Below are 22,065 nucleotides of genomic sequence, written 5' to 3'. Positions count from 1 at the left end.
AACTTCCACCCCTCGTTTTCATTTCATTTACCCGACCCCTTTTACCTCTCAATAGAGGGGATATGGCGACTAGTGTTTTGGCCTCCTCTGGTGGTGTTTCACGGTGAATTTCTGGTCATTTTGGCCTAAATTATGAGGGCTTTTATGTCCTTTCATGTGTACTTACGATTACCAGGTTTAATCTCATTTATTTTTAGCTATTTACATCGTTAAACCATGTTCCTCGTGGATGTTGCTCGGGTTTTCCACGAGTGATGGTTTCCATGAGCGGGATCTCGAGTCCTTAGCTATCTTCTGCACCACACGTACTTGTGTGGGAACCTAGCGTAATTTCCACAAATTTTCATCAGTTGGGTACGAATTTGGGGGATTTTATCCCATTGGTACAACACTAGTACAACTGCACCGTTGGAATTGTACCGTTAGGTGATTTGTGCGAGCAGGTGTACTATTCCTTATATTTATCTAATTTTTGTGGATTTTATTGATTTTAGGGTACAAGTTGGTTAGATTTTCGTTTGTCTTATCTGTTTTATTTTTGAAATTCTGATAAGGTAAAATTTGGGGAATTTTTTAGAGGGAAATGAGAGGACAGGTGTCCTTCATTCTCATCCTAAGGTTTCCTATACAAGGAGGTTATAAATAGTGAGTAGAAAAACAAGAAAATGGTCCAGATTTTTACTCCCTAAAAAAACTATGTTTCATATACACTAGCTATTCAGTTGATAAGGATATACAAAAATACAATATACAGAGAAAATTATAAAGAATATAAGAAGAAAAGGTGATTTAAGTATTTGAGAGGGTTTTTGTTGCTTGGAGTGTTGAATCAATCCCCTTTGGATCTTTAGGTTGCCCCAACAAATGGTAAATTCTTGTTTCAATCCTTCTTTGCATTTCAAACTATGATTATCTATTATTTGTAATGCTTGTTAGTTAGAAAAATGATTGGATATTAGTGGATTCTATTTTAAGTGATTGATTGAGTATGTTGTTTCCTTGTTGTTATTTGAAATTGAAAAAATGAATTAGGAAACCTAAACTTAGATAATTTTGAGTTGCTTAAGTTAATAAAAATGAAGAAACGACAGTTTAGGTTAGGATTCTTGACACTATGTTAAGTAGAGTTGATATTTTTGATCTAAGTTAGTTACTTTTAATATTTCTTGTTAAGTAACGTTAGTTGGTTGAAAATTTCCCTAGTTTATAACCTTATACCTTCTTAAATTTGTTTGATATTTTAAGATTATAGTTAGATTTGTAAACTATTTGGATGGTTTGAAAGGAAGATATGATTAAGTGAAAACACCTTTAAGTCCAAAAATGCCCCTTTTGAGCCTGTTTTAGTCTCGAGTATTAAAAAGACTTCTTTCTTCATTGTTGAGTGAATGTTTACCTGTTTCAATAGCTTGATTCATTTAGAACTACATGGATATTTCTAAGAATGTTAAAACTTGCTTTAAATAAGTAAGTTTTTTCTGAAAAATAGATCCCGGAGTCTTGTTTGAAGTTTAATTGCAATTTGTGAAACTTCGAATGTATTGTATGAGTTTGAGTGTGAAAAATAGGATCTGCAAATCAATCTTGACTTTAAAACTGCTAAACTTGATAGTCTAGTGAATCTGAAAGTCTTATAATTTGATTTGTAATCTGTTAGCCTCTTGTTTTGCCAGAACAAATGATTTTTGAAGTAAAGGTTATTCATGAGATGTAGTTTAAGGATTTGGAGTTTACAACTATCTAAGTATGAATTATAGTTTAAAAGGAAATTTGGATGTTTCATTAGCTTTTAACTTTGACAAAATAAATTTGGAAATGTTGTAAGCTAATCTTGTGTGTGGAGATTTTAGACTTAGCTAAGTGATGCTAAGCTTAAGGTTTCTTGTCTTTGTTAAACTATAGTCTTATGAGTCTGTGTAGCTTCATATTTGTTCTTCTTTGAAAACTTTGACAGATTAAAATAGAGTAGGCCAGAATACCCTTGTTTTAATATTTGTCCTGTTTTGAGGTCATTTATGTTTAAAGAAGTTGAAAATTGAATTGTGTTTTTTCAAGAAGTAGGTGTAAGAGGTTCAAACCAGTTTTAAAGTTGAGTGTAATTCCTAAATCTATAGAAGTTGTTTTTCCTTTCTTTGTATGTCACAATTTGTGCAAAACTGTTTGCTTTATGACTTGAGTTCTCAAAAACCAATTTGGCTTGATCACAAATTTTTAAAATCACTCAGTTTTAGGAATGTTAACAGTTAAAAGCTTGGGAATTGAGTAGAAATTGACTTAAAACCATGTGACACTCTCACTAGTTCAGTCTATCCTCTTTTATTCAAAAATAAGTCTCAAAGTGTGTATTGTCCATCTTGTTCTATGCTGTCTTGATTGTGTTAATCACTATCTACCTTGGTGATTATAGTATAGGTACCATATACCCTGTATGTGATTCTTCTAGTCCCTTTTGAACTGTTGAATTTCTTGTTTGTGACTGCCTTTGTTGTGTGACTTGTAATGTGAGAAATTTGATTTGAAATCTTTCCTAGACTAGACAATGTCCCTTATTAGCCTTATTTAGACATTGTTAGATCTCTTGAAACCAATCTAGTTTGACATACATCTGTGTGTGAGAGCATTTGTAACTAATACACTGTTTAGAGTAATTTTACCTATTTTGGAAGGAAGTAGACCTTTTTAAATAACAGGAATCTTTAAGACTGAAATTTTGAAAGAAAGAAAGAGGGTGAAAACCTGGTTCGGTTTAATACCAGCAGATCATGATTACAATTGTGCTAAGTTGCCATTTTGTTCATTTTTCCAAATCTGAAAAGTTGAGTAAAACTGTTTCCTATGTAAAACTGCCTTTTTGATTCTTGTTAAGTGATTAGGGTACACATTGAACCCAATATTAGCTACTTGTTCTCAAAACTTGTGAGTCTCACTTCTGCTTATCATTGTTTACAAATTTCTATTGGCCAATAGTTTAAAAGCTGTAAAATTGGAGATGTGAACCTACAGACCATGTGTTCCATGATTCATTTGAATGATTATTTTTACTTGACACCTAGATAAGCCTTTCTAATAGTGCAAAACTACGCCTATAAAGCTGGTCTTGATAAGTAAAGCTTTTTGACACAATATTTGGTGTTAAGGAAAGTATGGGGTGAAAATAGGACTTGAATCCCTTTTACCTGAAGCCATATGGCATTTCTATTAGCTTAAGTGTGCATTGCAATTTGATTTAGAGACCAAAATTTGATTTATGCGAACGAAAAATCTTGTATTAGTGCTTCATGTGAACTGTCCTCTCTTTTTCAAAGCTGGACTGGATTACTTGTGTTGTTTGCCCCTCTTGCTTCTTCCTTCATGACTACATTGTAACAGTTGGACTTTAAAGTGTCACGACTCATTTTTCTTAGGTCGTGCGGTCACTTACCTTCCCACCTCGGTAAGCGAACCCTCAACCCAACAATGAATTTAAAACAACAGAATAGAACAAATACGTAAGTGTCACGATATATCTATATATAAGTAGTAGAAAGTGCGGAAGACAATAAACACCCCCAGGGTCTAGTCTGAATAATACAAGAACATCTAGGGAGAATAGTACAATCTGGAATACTAATACATAAATGTCTGTGTCTCTGAAATAAAAGTAAGACATATGATAGGAAAGTCTTCAGGATCAGCGGACGCCATGCTCACCCTTGAAACTCGAGAGAAAGCTGAAATGTCGATCAGCCACGGGTCACAGAAATGTATCCGACCTGGTACTCTGCATTCATAAAAGAATGCAACAAGTGCAGGTCAGTACAAACAACAGTACTGGTAGGCATCATCGACCGACTAAGCATAGTTAACACAATTCAGAAGATAAAGCAGATAAGCAAGGAATCTAGCAAGTATAATCACAATTAAGCATCCGTCCTCGCCTATGTAAAGCATCTAAACCCGAATACATCAAGTCTGAATATATCCGATCCAATCCAATCATCATAATCCAATCACCAAGCATCTCAATCAAGTCATAATGCAATGTAGTACAATGATGGAATGAATGTAATGTAATGTCATACAGATAAGGTGTACACATGTACTCCGGACGGAAATATCTACGTCTCAGTAGCATAACCCAACGTGACTCGTGAAGTCTAAGTGCCAACCGTCCCGGATCTTTGCCCAATAGACAGACGGGACCCTGGCTAATTTCTCACAGGGGGAGTCTCATCGGCACCACATTAGGGTACCCACGGAGTCCATGCACTAACAAACACTCCGGGATATCATCGAAATCTGCCATGCAAAAATGATGCCGGAATAGATCATCGGACATCGGCCATCTCACAATCACTCAAGTGAAAGAGTCTGTCAAATATCAGTCTCACACAATCAACGATTCCGGAATTGAACCTCTGACATCGGCCTTCTCACAATCACTCAAGTAAAAGAGTTTATCAAATATCAATTTCATACAATCAACGATTCTGGAATTGATCTTCGGACATCGGCCTTTTCACAATCCCTCAAGTAACGAGTTTATCAAAATATCAGTTTACTCAATCAACGATACCGGATCATCAGCGGATATCGGTCATGCATCATGAATGTGTGAGAATGCGTGCAATATGTATATCAATTATGAAAAATCAACTTCAATATCACAAGTACCAACGAAGGGGTACGCCACCAATGTATCATATCACAATACCAACAATGGTATGCCAACAATATATCAATAACACGAGTACCAACAATGGGTACGCCAACAATGTATCATATCACAACACCAATAGTGGTATGCTAATCAATATATCAATAACACAAGTACCAACAATGGGTATGCCAACAATGTATCATATTTCAATACCAACAACGGTATGCCAGTCCTATCTTAGTCAAGACAATAACACAGATGCCAATATCTACCAACTACTCATGGCATCAAACCATCACAATGGAATAATCAAGCACACATAACGGGATGACTAGTCCCAACACACAACAGGGCCCAACCCAAGGCAATATTTAACCCGACTTCATACCTGAAGGTTCACATGTTGTCTCCGACATTATAATCTAAATATTTGCTTTGCTATACGAAGTCTCAACAAAGGTAAGCCATAACCTACCTAGATTGTCGAACTGCAACACCAACAACTCACTTCTTTGCCTTGCCCTTCCGCTGAACCTCAGAACCAAAGTAGTCTAAGCATAATGGAATTCTATATTAGAAATCATGAAGAATGATGCTAATATTGCTACAAATTCAATTAGGTCAATTCTAACCCTAGAAATTAGGGAAACGGGCCCACAAGGGCAAAACGGAAAATTCGCGAGCAAAATACCAAATTAAGTACTAGGCAATCATAATCCGACCATTAATTGTTGATTTAGCCCAAGGATTAGCTTAATTTTTTATTTCAAGCAAAACCCCAATTTGGGTATAAACCCTAAGTGTTCAATTCCAAAATTCAATGCTAAAAGTGGAAGATATATAATTAATAAGCTTAGATTAGTCAATATCTAACATAAAAATCACCAATTATGTTATATGATCCCTTATTGAACTTCAATAATATTGCTAAAAGTCCTTCCTTTGAGCTTTGTCTAAATTAGCACACTTAACTGGTTAGGAAATGAACATGAAGTTGTTATAATTCTACCCCACTTATTTTTTTTCTTGATAGATATATTTGCGTTTATGATTATAATCTCTTCATGATCATCTTGGTCAAGGATTACATGTGAAACCACTGCCCATGTTTACTTGGTTCATATTTGAAACTATTTGAAATCTGTATAAATGGCTCTGTCTAAAATTTGATCTCTAGGATTATGTGTGCAATTGTCATTTGCTCCCCCTAGTTTAATAAGATAATTGGAAAAACAAGTTGAGATTTGAAATATTATTTAGAGGCCTTTGAATACCTCATAGAATTTGGCATTGTTGGGTTGTTTGTGACGTGTCTTAACCTATGTTTGGAGACCCTATCTGTGCATCACTTTAAACTTGTCAACCTCTTTGTATTTCTGGGAAAAATGCAAGTTGGGACATTTATCCTGAGACTTGGTTCAAGACCTGTTGACAATCTAAATGAATTTCCAAAACTTGTTGAGTGTAATTTGAAGACCTTGAAAACTAAAAAGTACATTTAGGCCAAATTGGTACTGTTTCACTTTTGTTTGAATTTGCATTATGCTGGTTTTAGTTTAGGTGGTGATTCATCTCTATGGTGCCTTCTTACATTAACACATCTTCAAAAAGTTTTGAACTTGGCTCATGTGTAACTTGTTTGCTTGATATTGCTTGGTTTTCCCTCTTGACTAGTTGAGTTACTCTGTGACACTATTGCTTTTGAATTTGTTGTTAACTGGCCTTGTAGTTGTGCATTATGAGGAACTTTTTTGATTGTTTGTTTAGTCTTAATTAGTAGCTAAATACCTGAGTTTGGGATTGTGGCATTGCTGGGTAGATTTGAAGTCTTCTATGTGATTTAATTGTGGTATTTGGGAGTTGATATCAGCTAAGTATATAGTGTATATTGAGGTGTATAGAGGGTATTCCCTTCATGGGTTTTGCTCTCTATTTTTAGTAAGTAAATCAGTGGTATATCATGTATACCGCAACCTGCCACTTAGAAAATTTTAGAAGAAGAATAGTTTGGGCCACAATTCTGGGCCTGTCCTTAGTCTTGGTGATCTGGTAATTATTATATTTAGCAACTGATGGGCTTTTGCATAAATTGTTCGCTATTTTACGAGTATAATAATTATGTGCTTGGCCCAAAAGCATTGTAATTCATTTTTTGGCTTTGTAACTTAACTACCATCCTCGGTTACTTTACTAATATTATGTGTACCTATTTGTTGTGATTATCCCTATACGTTGGTGGGTCATTGAAGCCCACTAACAATTCTAGATCGAGTCTACTCCTAGCATGATTGGCATAAGCATTGGGACGCATATTGGAGCGGAAAATATTAATTTGTGCATTTTTCTGTTGGCCTTGGTTGGCCCAACTCCTTACTCTATTCAGTTTTGTATTTTAATTCATTTTGTGCATGATTTATTGGAACCTTTAAAATTATCACATATTTAGAGTCGCAAAAACTATTTTTGAAAACATAAAAAGCCGATTTTTGGAACATTCTTGTGAAAAACGGCCTTTTTGGACTAATTATACTTGTATAAAATTGAGACATCTTTAAATTTGAAATAATGATTTTTTGGGACAAAATGACACTTAACTAATTTTTGAAAAAAAAAATGACCATGGACCCGTGAACTATTGGACTGTTTGGATAAGATTTGGACTTGGACTATTTTGATTAACTTAGACTAAAAATGACTAAAAAATCTAAAAATATGGAATATGGTTAAAATTTGGATTATGATAGTATGCCAAAAATGATTTCCTTAAAAAACCTAACTTAACTAAAAAAAAAATCTTTTTTACACTCAGTTGGGCTTAAGTAGTGTTCTACTTAGGTTAACGCCTTCGGGTTTTAACCTAAGTGTTCTAGTCCAAAACCCAAATCGGCCAATTTTGGGCAAAAATTTACCACTTTTATTTCTTGAAAGTATTGTAATTTTGAATAAATGACTAACCTTTTATTGTCGGAATCTAATATAAAAGCAGTATTTTTATCAAAAATAATTTATATTCACAAGGCATACTATTAGAACTCGTAGGTCAACCGTATTTTATGGATCCTTAATACCGGGGTGCCTAACACCATCCTCGGGGGATCACCAGAACCCTCACCCATAATTTCGCTTAGATTGGTTTCTTTTAAAATTTAACCGTTTTAAATGAACCCTTTCGAACTGGTTTTCCTAACTTAAATATAAGTTAGGTGGTGACTCTAAAACAATATCCATTTAGAGCACCATCCACATAGAAGTATATTTTTTCCTTTTTCCTAGTACGATTAAACCCGTACTTTCCCGGGACACTTTTCTTTTTAAATGAGGCAAGTGCAAATCCGAATCGGAAAAAATAGAACCGCTACAGATGGCGACTCCGCTGGGGATAATTTAAGGTTCTAACCATAAGTCTTCCAATAACTTGTTTGTTTTGTGTGATATAAATTGTTTAAGTGATATAAACTGCTTATGTGTTTAAATTCACTCAAAATAACTGTCATTCATGCATGCATACTCCGCCACTCCTGGCATTTATTTTACACTTTGTTCCAAGGGTGACGACGCGGGATGAGCTGCGATCATACCTTCACTAAAAAACCTTTTTGCTCTTTTTCTTTGGCAGTCTTTAAAGGTCGAGTGGGCACGCGGTCGTCCCACAACCTTAGGGAACCCACCCCCAGCTTGTCCGCTTGGGTAACCTGTGTCATTTGCTTGAAAAACCACTCTAGAATAACTAGCGTAGAGCAGAGCCAAATCCTTACTGATATAGCGCATACTGACCATAGACCGGTTTGGATATCTCAGACCTACCTGAATCGGACAGGATAGACACCTTACTGTGTTCGGACGGCGTAAAAGCACGAAGGCACTGCATCCCACTACTTGCTATTTGGAAGCATCATTGTGCCTTATGTGAAATAAATTATTGTTCCTGGGGGCGGGGAACTAACAGTGTTCTGTCTTGCAGATGTCTCCTGATTTGAAGTTTGATATCATTGTGGGTCCACCATCGGGTTTAGTAATGTGGTAGGAAGGTTTGACTAATGACCAGAAAAAAAGAGATAAAAGGGTTGCATAGGGCATCTACCTTCGTTGATGAGTATGACGGGGGATTCGGATTTGCTAGAGATCATTACTGGTTATTGGGATAATGACAGAATGGTGTTCAGATTTGGAGAAATAGAGATGACTCCCACCTTAGAAGAAATTAGAGGTGTCTTGGAAAGCACAGGAAGCGCAAATAGATCCAAAAAGAAGTTAGCTCAAAATATCCTCATCCCTCACAAGCCTACCCCAAAAGAAATCAAAGACATGTTTGCTGTCAACAAAGCTGACTGGGCACAGGGGCCAACAATAGCCTTTAGGGAGCTGTATGGGAGGTATTCATCCAAACAGGAGTATGAAAACCACATTCTTGAGTTTCCTTCATTCCAATCCTAGGAAGCCAACCAAACACTAGCCTTCATTACTTGCCTGCTAGGAACCATGGTATTTCAACTAAATTCTTCCCTACCCATAGACACCAGGGTTGTTTTTGTTGCCCATTTTTCCCTTAGGGGCATTACAACAAATGGGCATACCAAGTACTTTGTTATCGTCCATATCATCTTGTCAGACATATACCGAGCATTAGGGAAGTGTCTCAACCGCTATTATTACTTCTAGGGTTGTAATTTCGTGGTTCAATGATGGATGCTTAAGCATTTGGATAAGAATAGTTCAACCTCCCACTGAGATCCGGCCAGGAGGGAAGATGATCTGAGCATCGCTACCGTACCTTGTGGGGTTCAAGACAAAGTGGGATGGGCTCACATCTTTTCCAGAATAAAAGAAGAGCACATTAGGTGGAGAGTACCTGACTTCCATTCTAAGTCTGTTTATGTTAAGAGCCGTAGACGTCCTTATTTACCACTTATAGGCATTAGGGGGATCAGACCCTACGCACATCTGATGGTACTTAGACAGTGCGGTATGAGACAGGTCATCCCAAATGTGGGAAATATGGGAGAGATTGTGAGAGACTACGAAGAGGGTCATATGGAAGGTATACAATATGCTAGGAAAGATTGGAAGAATGTGATGAAATAAGACAAGTTAGACGAGGATCCAAATAATCCAGGTCATGATGAGGATTACAATGAGTGGCTTGAGGCTGAGTTAGCAGGTACTGCCACTCCAGGTCCATACCTTTACAAAATTTCCCGTGGATAAGGAAGCCACAAAGGCAATTCAGGTTAGAAGGGTGAAATGACAAGCAGAAGAAAGGGAAGCGAATCATGAAGCAAAAATTGAATATGATCAAAACGTAATTAAGAGTTTGACAGATGAGGTGGATGCCTCATTGGTGAGTTTATAATGGCTTGAAACTTTTGTTAGGGGAGCCATAGATATAAGGACGTCATTGACTGATGTTCATAGGGGTCAGTGGATTAGGACAGCATTGATGCCAACCTACGTAGCCATTCAAACCGCCCTCCGAAGGGATAAGAAGGCACGGACTGAGAGGGAGCAGAATTTGATCCGAAGAGTGGACTGCTTTTGATATTTTTGCATTGCAGTACTTTAAAGCCTTGTAATCCCACTTGGGAAAGATATTATAAATGAAAAGCATTGGGATTTTTTATTTTTGGGAAACAATAAATTTATTTTACATGTGGCACAATTTTACTTCATGCGTTAGTAGCCTTAGAGTAAGGAGGTATAGGAAAACGAATTATATATTGCCTAAATGCTTATTTGATATAACTGTCTTGTGTGAAAATCATATATATTGTTAAAAATATTAATCGGTCCACATTTCGGACACTAACTAAAAGAAAAACCAAGAAGCCACCCACAAAACTAATTTAGCTCCACTCTTAAAAGGTTGATTTGCTAATTGGAAATGGAGACTCCGAACAGCATGAGAGACACTTCTCGTTACGTCAATCTAGTAAGTGACGATGAGGACATGGAACCAAAAAGTAGGGAAAATCGACAGTGGGACGATAGCCTAGCCCTAGCTACTATTAGAATGAAAGAAGCTGTCAAAACCACTAGGACAACTAATGAGAAGATGAAAGAAGCTGAAACTCTCTTAACTTATGTTGAGGAACTAACTAAGCAACACCCTGCCAATCGGGTAAAACGGGGAAAGGTGTCCGAAGTGCCACTTGGGAGCTATGTCCCACTCAGTCAACAAAAAAAGCTTGACCCCATACCCAATGGAGACGACAATATGCTTATCCCTAATTTGAAGCAGGAAGTTTATGGAGACCTATGCGAATATTAGCTCGAGGAACCTGCAGTTTCATGCATAATTGTTCTCAAGGTCATAAGATCGCACAATTGGGGTGTGCCAGTGGAAATGTCCAAACAGGAACTCTTAGAGACTTTGGGGAGTTTTGGAGTGTACGCGCAAAACCCAAATATGTTGCCACCATGTGCTCCTTCCATGATCCACAAGAAATGTCTCTACCATAGAAGTCAGTCGAGGCATACAGCCAATGAGTGTGGAGCGTTGGAAAGGAAGTTAGTCCAATATATTGACCACGGGAGAATTAGCCAACTATTGGGGCCCCACTCTTTCCTGACCCATGACCAAGGGAGAAATCATCCAGAGGAGATATCGAGAGTTAGGTTCTGGAGAAGTGACTTCTCCAAATTCGAGGACTCATATACCAGCATTCACTCCCTACTGTTTAGTGTGAAGAAGATAAGAGCGGTGCCATAAATCTATCAGGGCCCCCCAGGACCTCCGAGAGAAAGAGTTTGCATATTCCACCATGGGGCCACGACATTGAAGAATGTGTGAATTTCAAGCTTGAATTGGAACGCCTTGTGAATGAGGGCCACATTTGGATTGTCGAAGGAAGACACGGATAGAAGATAAAGATGAGAAGACAATGAAAACTTGCCTAGCATGGTTGGGTAGAAAAATCTAAGAATCCCATTACTGTGTTCAATTAAGAGAAATATCCCTTTCCCTTTTATGTAAACGGAACCACGCCGACCTGATGTCCCGTTGGGGATACATGGGAATCCTACATAAGGCTTGGTCAGGGGTGAAAACTAAGTTTCAGGTAGCATAGGGAAAAACCTTTTCTGTGTATTCCTGAACTACAGACGGACCTGATTTCCCTTTGGTAGGATACGTAAGTAGTCTATTTAAGACTCGGTCCTTTTATCATAAAAATTAAAAATCCCCCATGATATAGGATGGGTAGAAGCAAATCAACCATGAAGACCCCTTACCAAAAAATCAATATCCGTAAAAACACAAAACGACCAAAATACCCTCGGAATGTAAATTGATCAAGAGTTGAAATAAGACATATGAATCTTTATACTATAAACTGCAAACAACGTGATATTTCGTATTTTGTGCCTTAACTAACACTAACTTGGGAGCCTTTGAGTTGTTTTCTCCTATAGACATGGGTTGATTCGCTGGCACCGATTACTCAATAAAAAGCAGTTGCAGCGTCCTTAAACCCTCCACAAGAAGAAAACATGTCTGAGACTCCGCCACCAAACAACAATCAGAATAGAACAGCCTTAGTCGAGGGTACCCAAACAGATGACATAGCTGGAATGCCTTCGGAAGAAGTCGTAAACCTGCTACTAAGGCAATTAGTTGAAGCTAGAGAAGAAGCAGCGCGCCTGAGGGCTGAAAAAGAAAATGCTACTAATGCTGAGGCTAGAAGGCCTGCACCTATTTTCCCAAATTTAGACTTACCAATCCTTGACCATTTGCCATAAACTCAGACTAGAGCTACTTTTCAAACTCCACTGTGACGAAGCACCACCCATGTGAGGAATTCCTCCCACCAAACACCAACTTTCCAAATACCTGCTCATGCTACAGCATCTCATAACCTAACCGCTTATCAAACTCCTCGGGCAGTGGGAACTCCTACAACCCGTCTCGTGTAACTAAATGTTACTTTTCAAGACCATATCACCCATATTGACTCCTCACCAGAACTGAAGAACATGGAAATGTTCTTTGAGGCTAGAATAGACAAAATCAAGAAGGAGATGGGGAAGAAAATTATTGAACTAGAGCAGGGCTCCAAGAAGAAAGAAGGGCTTAAATACTCTGATTTATGCATACATCCAGGCTTGGGTTTACCAGAAGGTTTCAAAATTCCCAAATTTTACCATTTCAATGGGTCAAGCAATCCCAGGGCCCATTTGACAATTTATTGCGACCAGTTGGTCGGGAGTGGTGGAAACGAAGCTTTGCTCATGAGATTATTCAGTCGAAGTCTGTCAGGAATAGCTATGAAATGGTATATCTCACAAGACATCAGTCGATGAAAGACATAGGACGAGATGGAAAGTTCATTCATGGAGAGATTCCGCTTCAATGTGAAAAATGTGCCTGATCGCTTCTCATTGGAGAAAATCCGGCAGAAATCGACCGAAACCTATAAAGAATATGCCAGTCGTTAGAGAGACGAGGTGGCACGTGTGCTACCACCTATGACTGAAGCTAAGCTGGTAGCTGCATTTATACGGTACCAAGGAGCTGATTGTTTTGGAAAAATGATAACTATGAAGGGGAGCTCCTTTACAGATTTAGTCGTCGTTAGGGAAGACATCGAAGATGGCCTCAAGACCGGCAGGATTGTCAATTTACTAAATAGAGCAGGTGCGCTTGGCCCCGCCAGTGGCAAAAAGAAGAAAGAAGATGTAGCCTATGTTTCTAGAGCTACAAGCCCAAAAATTTGAGGAAAAGAGTTAACCCACAAAAATTAAGACAACTACCAATCGCCTCCACCAACCAGCTATATAACCACTTCACCTTAATATAGCCCGATGTCCATGTGTTACGCACAACCTGGCTACCAAGCTCCAACCAAATTACCAAATACCAGCACCTAGAAACTAAGCTCCATGACCAAATTATCAAATGCCAGCACCCAATAACCAAGCTCCATAAAACCAGACTTTCCAAAACCAGCCTCCACCAGCAAACTATGAGGCACCCCAAAAGAAACCTCCGAGAGTATTCACTCCTTTACCAGAATCAAGGGCTATTTTCTTTGCCAAATTAAGAGATGTCGGTCGAATGAATGTTGTTCCACCAAAACCCGCTAACCCCAAGGATCGATGGTACAGGCCAGATTTCACTTGCGCCTATCATTCTGACCAAGGTGGCCATACTACTGAATATAGCATAAACTTGAGGCATAAGCTACAAGATATAAATAACAACCATGAGCTTATTCCGGAGCCAACACCTCCAAATGTGGACACAAATCCTCTCCCGAAGCATGGAGGGAATCAAATTCACATGATAGAAAGAGGTGACCAATGGGAAGAGAGTCCTGCGATTATTTGTCCAGATATTGAAGGGTTGAAAAGCGCCATTTCCTCGTTGTCCTTACAAGAGCAAAAAGAAGTGTTAGGCCCCATGACGAGAAACCTGAGATGTCCCAATCATCTGCTATAGCCAAAGAAGAGCCATTCGTGCTCAAATATCCCTCAACAGTCGCTCGAATTCAGAACGAGCCGTTCGTACTCAAAACATTAGGGCAGTTGAGAATACACCTTTTGTGATCAAATCACCTCACCTGATGATAGTCAACAAAGGAAAGGAGGTAGCCACTGTGGTTCAGGGTATGACCAGGTCTGGAAGGTGTTACGCTCCAAAAGAGCCTGTACTCGAAGCGCCACATCGCGAAAACTCTCAGAAAAGACCAATCATTGAAGGTGAAGCTGAAAACTTTTAGAGGCAAATGCCGGTCAAGGATTATTCGATTGTTGAGCACTTGCATAAGACTCCTGCCAGGATATCAGTAATGTCATTATTACTCGGTTCGTCTCAACATCGCTTAGCCTTAATGAAAGCTTTGGATGAAGTCCAAGTACCCTCAGGCACCACAAGTGAAACATTATCCGAGATTGTAGGGTATGTTGTACAAGCGCATAGGCTATCATTTTCTGACGATGAATTGCCCAGAGAGGGTAAGACCCACAACAAGGCCTCACATATAATAGTCAAATGACGCGATAAGATTATCCCTCAAGTGCTGATTGATGGAGGGGCTAGGTTGAATGTATGCCCTTTGATGACTTTAAAACAACTTGGATATGATGTTGGCAAAATTCCTCAGAGTCGAACAAATGTAAAAGCTTATGATGGCGCAACCAGTGATCCAATTGGAGAAATAGATCTACATATACAAATGGGTCCCGCAGAGTTTGTCGCGGAGTTCATTATCATGGATATCAAAACAAATTATAACCTATTGTTAGGACGACCTTGGTTGCACACCGCTGGGGTTGTAGCATCTTTGTTGCATCAGTCTCTCAAATTCATCTGGGATGATCAAGAAGTCGTGATTCGCGGTAAAAGAAGTATCCATAACTATCCAGATAATTCAGTACTAGTCATAGAATTAGCGATGTTGGATCGTAGGGAGATGATGAGGATATCCCTATGCCACCGGTCTATAAAATGGTTGCCACGACTATGATAAGAAACGGGTTTGAACCTGGGAAAGGGTGTGAAGAAGAAGAAGAAGAAGAAGAAGAAGAAGAAGAAGAAGAAGAAGAAGAAGAAGAAGAAGAAGAAGAAGAAGAAGAAGAAGAAGAAGAAGAAGAAGAAGAAGAAGAAGAAGAAGAAGAAGAAGAAGAAGAAGAAGAGGAGGAGGAAGAAGAAGAGGAAGAAGGAGAGGAAGAGGGACGAAAGAAGAAGAAGAAGAAGAAGAAGAAGAAGAAGAAGAAGAAGAAGAAGAAGAAGAAGAAGAAGAAGAAGAAGAAGAAGAAGAAGAGGAAGAAGGATAGGAAGAAGGAGAGAAAGAGGGACGAAAGGAAGAGGGAGGAGGAGGAAGAGGAGGAGGAGAAGAGGAGGAGAAGAAGAAGAAGAAGAAGAAGAAGAAGAAGAAGAAGAAGAAGAAGAAGAAGAAGAAGAAGAAGAAGAAGAAGAAGAACATGGACAAAGAGGTCCTGTTAAAATGAGAAAGCCATTTCCTCATCTATATCAGTCCTTCACCACATGCCTATCTAGTCACAGCAGCGAAGATCCAAAAGAGGGTTTAAGGACGTTGTTTTGGGGAGAGAAAGGCGCAGCCATCATTAAAGAATGCTTTGAAGAACTAAAGATTCATCATGCTGAGCCAGGAGAAATGTCGAGTGGATGGGCTTCTACCCCGTTGTTCACCTTGCGGTAGAAAGAATGCTCACTTTCAGAAAAACAGCGAAAGTCCGTTTTGAGGCCCGGCTTATCACCTTTTCATGCGTTTACATTTCCTTATTACGTGTTGTTTAATAATGGAAATGGCTCGATGTTCAATTCTGAGTCAAGACCACAGTTTGTATAACTCTTTTAAAATTTCAATGAAAACGCCTCAAAGTTTGCAATAAGACAAAATTGTTTTACTTTACCTATATATATATATATATATATATATATATATACATAATTGAAGTTATTTTTACATGAGTGATAATTGTGTTACTTTGGTTTACAGTAATAACACAGAAGCCACAAATAATGTCATGACATGCTACGAAACAAGTAAGAACGATGATGAACAAAATAAAGATCAAGAAGAAGAGATAACTGAACCGGAAGGGTTGATAAATGTCGAAGAGGAGTATGAAAATAGACTGACACTAAACCCAGAGGAAACAGAGGTAGTTAATCTAGGAAAGGAGGAAATGGTTCGAGAAACCAGGATAAGTGTACATTTGACAGAACCAGAGAAAGAAAGGTATCGAAGTCTGCTGAAAAAGTATGAAGATGTTTTTGCTGGGTCATATGCCGATATGCCGGGTTTGAGTACAGACATTGTTGCTCATAGGTTGCCAATTCTGGAGGGATTTGCCCAGTAAAGCAGAAAATTAGACAGCCTAAGCTCGATGTCAGCATCAGAATCAAAGAAGAAGCCGAGAAACAAATTCAGTTGGGAGTAGTGGAAGTGACACCCTACCCGACATGGTTTGCGAACATAGTCCCGGTATCAAAGAAGGATGTGAAAATGAGGATCTATGTGGACTATCATGATCTTAACTGGGCTAGTCCAAAGGATAATTTCCCACTCCCTAACATTCACATACTTATTGACAATGGAGCCAAACATGAGGTGCAGTCTTTGTGGATTGTTACTCGAGTTATCATCAGATACTGATGGATGAAGAAAATGCTCAGAAAACGGCCTTCATCACACCATAGGGAGTATATCACTACCGGGTAAAGTCTTTTGGGCTCAAGAATGCCGGTACTACTTATATGAGGGTGATGACTGCCATTTTTCATGATATGATGCATAGAGAGATCGAGGTATATGTGGACGGCGTCATCATCAAGTCCCGAGTGGGTGATGATCACATTGAGCATTTGAGAAAATTCTTCGACAGACTCCGCAAGTACGATTTGAAGTTGAATCCTGCAAAATGCACATTTGGAGTGCCTGTCGGGAAGTTGCTAGGATTCATAGTCAGTCGTCATGGTATTGAGTTGGATCCCACAAAGATCAAAGAAATTCAAGAACTCCCACCACCAACAACAAAGAAAGAGGTCATGAGTTTCCTAGGAAGGTTGAATTACATTGGACGTTTCTGTTACACCTTGGAAAATCCCTTGTATATGTACAGTGAATAGGCTAACAAAGAACATAGCGTACGCGATGTTTTGATGAGTATGAAATAGTATTTGATGACCCTCGACGAGATTCCAAAGGCATATAATGCAAGGAAAGAAAGTTGCCAAGGAAAGTGAACCATATGTGGTGTATCGGATAAACATTTCGAGCAACGAATCTATGATGGCATAATGATGTCTTGGAGACAACTAATAACGTCCCTTAGATTGGTATTGAGATGTTAAACAAGTGCCAAGAAGGTTCCATAAGGATTGGAGATCAAACGAATCGACGAAAACAAGTTCCGGAAAACTAGACAACATACGGCCAGACATACTGGTCGTATAATATTCACGGACCGTATGTCCAGTCCGTAGATCCTGTCTAGAACAACATGGCTCACTGGACCAAATATACGGTCCCAACATACGGTCAGTAAAAATTATACAGACCGTATGTTGGTCCGTATAAATTGGTTCGGCCAGCTTTTGTATTTTAAAATAAGGGACCCTTCTCATTTCATTTTCATTCCATCCTCCACTCCACAAGACAAGAACACTCTAGAATACTCTGCAACATCCATCCACATGAAAATCAAAGGAAATCAATGATCAACAACACCAAATCTAAGAATCAAAGTGTATGAAACCCAAGTAAAGTTCATCTTCCTTAAAGAAAACCAAAAGAGGTGAAGTAGGGTTTTGGTGCTAGAGGGGAAACTCCACTCAAGACTTGTTCAACCATCATCTAAGGTAAGTTTCATGACTAAACCACGTTGTTTAAGGTAATGGAAGATTAAGATACTTGAATTGTAAAAAGACATAGGAAATGGGTCATTAAAGAATGAATAGTGTCATGTTTGGATGGTAGTTGGATTGAATCATAAATGTTGGTGTGTTGTGATTAGGAATACGTCATAAATGACATTTATACCATGGAATATGTGTGATACATGAGAAAAACATGATAGTAAGATATAACCATAAATGTAGAGAAATTGAAGAGAATTGGTGGATTGTGGTCAATGTATATAAATGATGACTGTTGATTGGAATATTGTGAATGTTATTGTGAGCGTTGGGAGCTGAGATAGACTATGGGAAAGGTAGTATAAACAAATGAAGTGCTTTCCAATTTTCCCTAGCTTTAGAAAGCCCGTTCTTATAATTGCTTAGCTAATGACGATATAAATTCTCTTGAAGGTAGAATGTGTGCATTAAAGGAGAACACGCAAGCGATAGCTTAGTTAAACATCAAAGGTATATAAGGTTTATCCCTTCCTTCAAAGGCATGAATCTTTCAAGCTTTCCATGATCCTCCTATATGATGGAACTTATGAGTCCTTAATATACCCAATTACATACGAGAATGACAATGATGATAATGAGGTAAAGAATAGAGATTCAATAGTTCATGATATGATGATTCCATAACATTGATGATGATATTATCACTCACACTCACCTTATGCATTATTCCCTTCAAGGTGAGGCAAAGTACTCGTAAATGTTCATAATATAGTCGGGGGTTTACGACCATACGTCACCCCGACATAGCTATGGTTGTCTTCCAAGTCTAGTGTATGCTCCTAATGCTAAATGTGAAATAATGCTAAGTCATGATATGTTTATAAGATGATCAATAATATTAACTTATAATATGCCTATGTTATGTATGAATATTCCAAGTTATGCTAAGATTATGATACGTTCATGAAACGAGCAATAGTGATGGGTAATGATTGATTATGTGATGATGAGATTCCACCGCGCCCTAATGGCCGGGCATGTCACCGCAAAGGCGGGCTGCATATGATTCCACCGTGCCTAGATGGTCGGGCATGATCACAACTAGTGGGCGGCATATGATGGTTACCCGGACGCGGGTTAACTATGAGATATGTTATGTGATGTGATGAGATATGCGATGTGACGAGACATGTGATGTGACGAGATATGTGATGTGATGGCTTACGTACCATGATTATGTAAAATGTGTTATATGTACAAAATGTAATTACTTATGACATTCTTACAGGTTATATCTTTCTCTTATGGCTCATGATCCTCATATTATAATTATTTCATTCTTGCCTTACATACTCAGTACAATGTTTGTACTGACATTCATTTTCTTTGGACGATGTGTTCATGCCCACAGGTAGACAGGGAGGCGAGCTTGAGCCAGATTCATAGTAGTTGTCCGCCGATTGAAAGCACTCCTTTGTTCCAGAGGTGCTTGATTTTTCTTTTGTGTATATTTGTATATGTTGGGCTCGACGAGGTCCTATCCTGTCTATGCGTTTTGTACTTCGATAGAGGCTCGTAGATACTCAATGTGGGTTATGTGGTCGGATAAAGTCACAATAGTGTAACTGTACATATATTATTATGATAGCCTAAAGGGGCTTATGTTTATGAAACTATTTATGTTTACAAATGAAACATTACTTTCTTATGATTTGAGTATAAAATCGAGAAAAGAGTAGTAATGAGCATTATGATTAGTGGAGCGAGCGATGCTCGGTGGTTAGCCCCGGGTACCCGTCGCGGCCTCTAGCTGGGTCATGAAAAAAGTGGTATCAGAGCAGTTCAGTCCTAGGAAGTGTCTACGAGCCGTGTTTAGTAGAGTCTTGTTTATGGTGTGTTGCGCGCCACGTCAATAAACAAGAGGCTACAGGGCATTTAGGAAAAATGACCATCTTTCTTCTATGAGATCGTGCGATAGAGCCATGTTTAAGATTTCATCCTCCCTGATAGTGTGTTATGATTTCAGAATGCCGCCAAAGGGAAAAGCTACAGCCGCCCAGAAGGGCAAGGCTACGACAAAGAGGCGGGTAGAAAGAGAGCCTCCGATGAACATAGAAGAAAGTGAATCACATAATGAGGCCTTGTCTAATACTTCATCTACCCCGCCTAATATGGAAGAGCAAGGAGGAGCCCCAGCTCCAATTCCTCCACCAGTTGCTTCGGGTTAACAAATGACCGAGGCCATCCAGTTATTGACACAATTGGTCGCCGCACAGGCACAACGACAAAATGTGGGTTCAAGCGATCGGGCAGCAAGTACCAAGGCCCGTGATTTTATGAGTCTAAATCCTTCGGAATTCTTCGGGTCAAAGCCGGATGAAGACCCGCAAAGTTTCATAGATGAGATGTTGAGGACGTTGAAGATTGTCCATGCCTCCGAAACTGAATCCGTGGAGTTGGCATCTTATAAACTACGGGATGTGGCAGTTTTATGGTACAACAACTGGGTATTATCAAGGGGAGAGAATGCGCCTCCTCCGGTTTGGAAAGAATTCGTGGATGCATTTATTCATCACTATTTGCCACCCGAGGTCCACCGAGCTAGAGCGGATAGATTTCTACATTTGAGGCAAGAAAATATGAGTGCCTGGGAGTATAGCATGCAATTTAATTCCTTGGCTAGATATGCCCCGACTATGGTGGCCGACATGGGAGATCGTGTACACCGATTTGTGAGTGGCTTGGGACCACATTTGTTTAAGGACTGCTTGACGGCCTCTTTGCAAGAAGGGATGGATATTTCTCGAATACAAGCCCATGCCCAGAACTTAGAGGGATGACAACAACCACAAAGGGGTGATCGTGACAGTGATAGAAGACAAAGCAAAAGGGCTAGATCTATGGGCACAGGCAGTGATTATAGAGGGGGATCGAGGCAGACCTATTCCCGACATTCAAGTCAGTCAGCAACTAATGCGCCTCCACGATTCGCGGATAGGGGATTTGATCGCTCTTTTCCTTCAGGGCAAGGTCAGAGTTCGAGAGCTTCGGGTTCTCAGTTTGGGGGTGATTACAGTCAGAGGAGACCACCAGTTCCATGATGTAGCCGGTGCCAGAAGTTACACTCAGGGCCATGTCGTCAGGACACGGATGCTTGTTATGTTTGTGGACAGACTGGGCATTTGATGCGAGATTGTCTCTCGCGGTATGGTAGAGGTGGGGTTCAGCCCACAGGCTCAGCAGCTGGTTCCTCATCAGTACGCCCGGTAGGGCAGACTCCCCAGATGTCAGCAGGTCGAGGTAGAGGCAGAGGGGCAGCATCTACTTCAGGTGCCACTCAGCCCCGTGTTTATGCTTTAGCGGGACGACAGGATCTCGAGTTTTCTCCGAATGTGGCTATAGGTATATTGTTTATATTCTCCCGTGATGTGTATGCATTGATAGCTCCGGGTTCTACATTCTCTTATATTACTCCATATGCTGTTGGTTGTATTGGGGTGAAACCTGAGCCAATCAAACCTTTTGAGGTGTCTACTCTGGTTGGAGATCCCGTGATAGCAAAGCAAGTGTACAAAAATTGTGTAGTTGTGATATGTGATCGCCAGACCACGGCTAATTTGATTGAGTTAGAAATGTTAGATTTCGATGTAATTATGGGCATGGATTGGTTGGCATCGTGCTATGCTAATGTTGATTGCCGATTGAAAGTGGTTCGATTTCAATTTCCGGGAGAGCCCGTGCTTGAATGGAAGGATAATGCAGCATCCCCGAAGGGTAGGTTTATTTCCTACCTTAAGGCAAGAAAGATGATATCCAAGGGCTATATTTATCACTTAGTTCGGGTTCATGACACCGAGGCAAAGTTACCAACTTTCGGATCCGTTCGAGTAGTGAATGAATTCCCAGATGTATTTCCTGATGAGCTTCCAGGACTTCCTCCAGGAAGAGAGATCGACTTCACTATTGATGTGTTACCGGACACCAAGCCTATTTCTATTCCTCCGTATCGAATGGCTCCGGCAGAGTTGAAAGAGTTAAAGGCATAGTTGAAAGATTTGCTTGAAAAGGGGTTTATTAGACCCAGTTCATCACTGTGGGGAGCACCGAT

Source organism: Lycium barbarum, chromosome 10 (assembly GCF_019175385.1).
Source record: "Lycium barbarum isolate Lr01 chromosome 10, ASM1917538v2, whole genome shotgun sequence".
NCBI lineage: Eukaryota > Viridiplantae > Streptophyta > Magnoliopsida > Solanales > Solanaceae > Lycium > Lycium barbarum.
Note: the sequence above shows the minus strand (reverse complement) of the source record.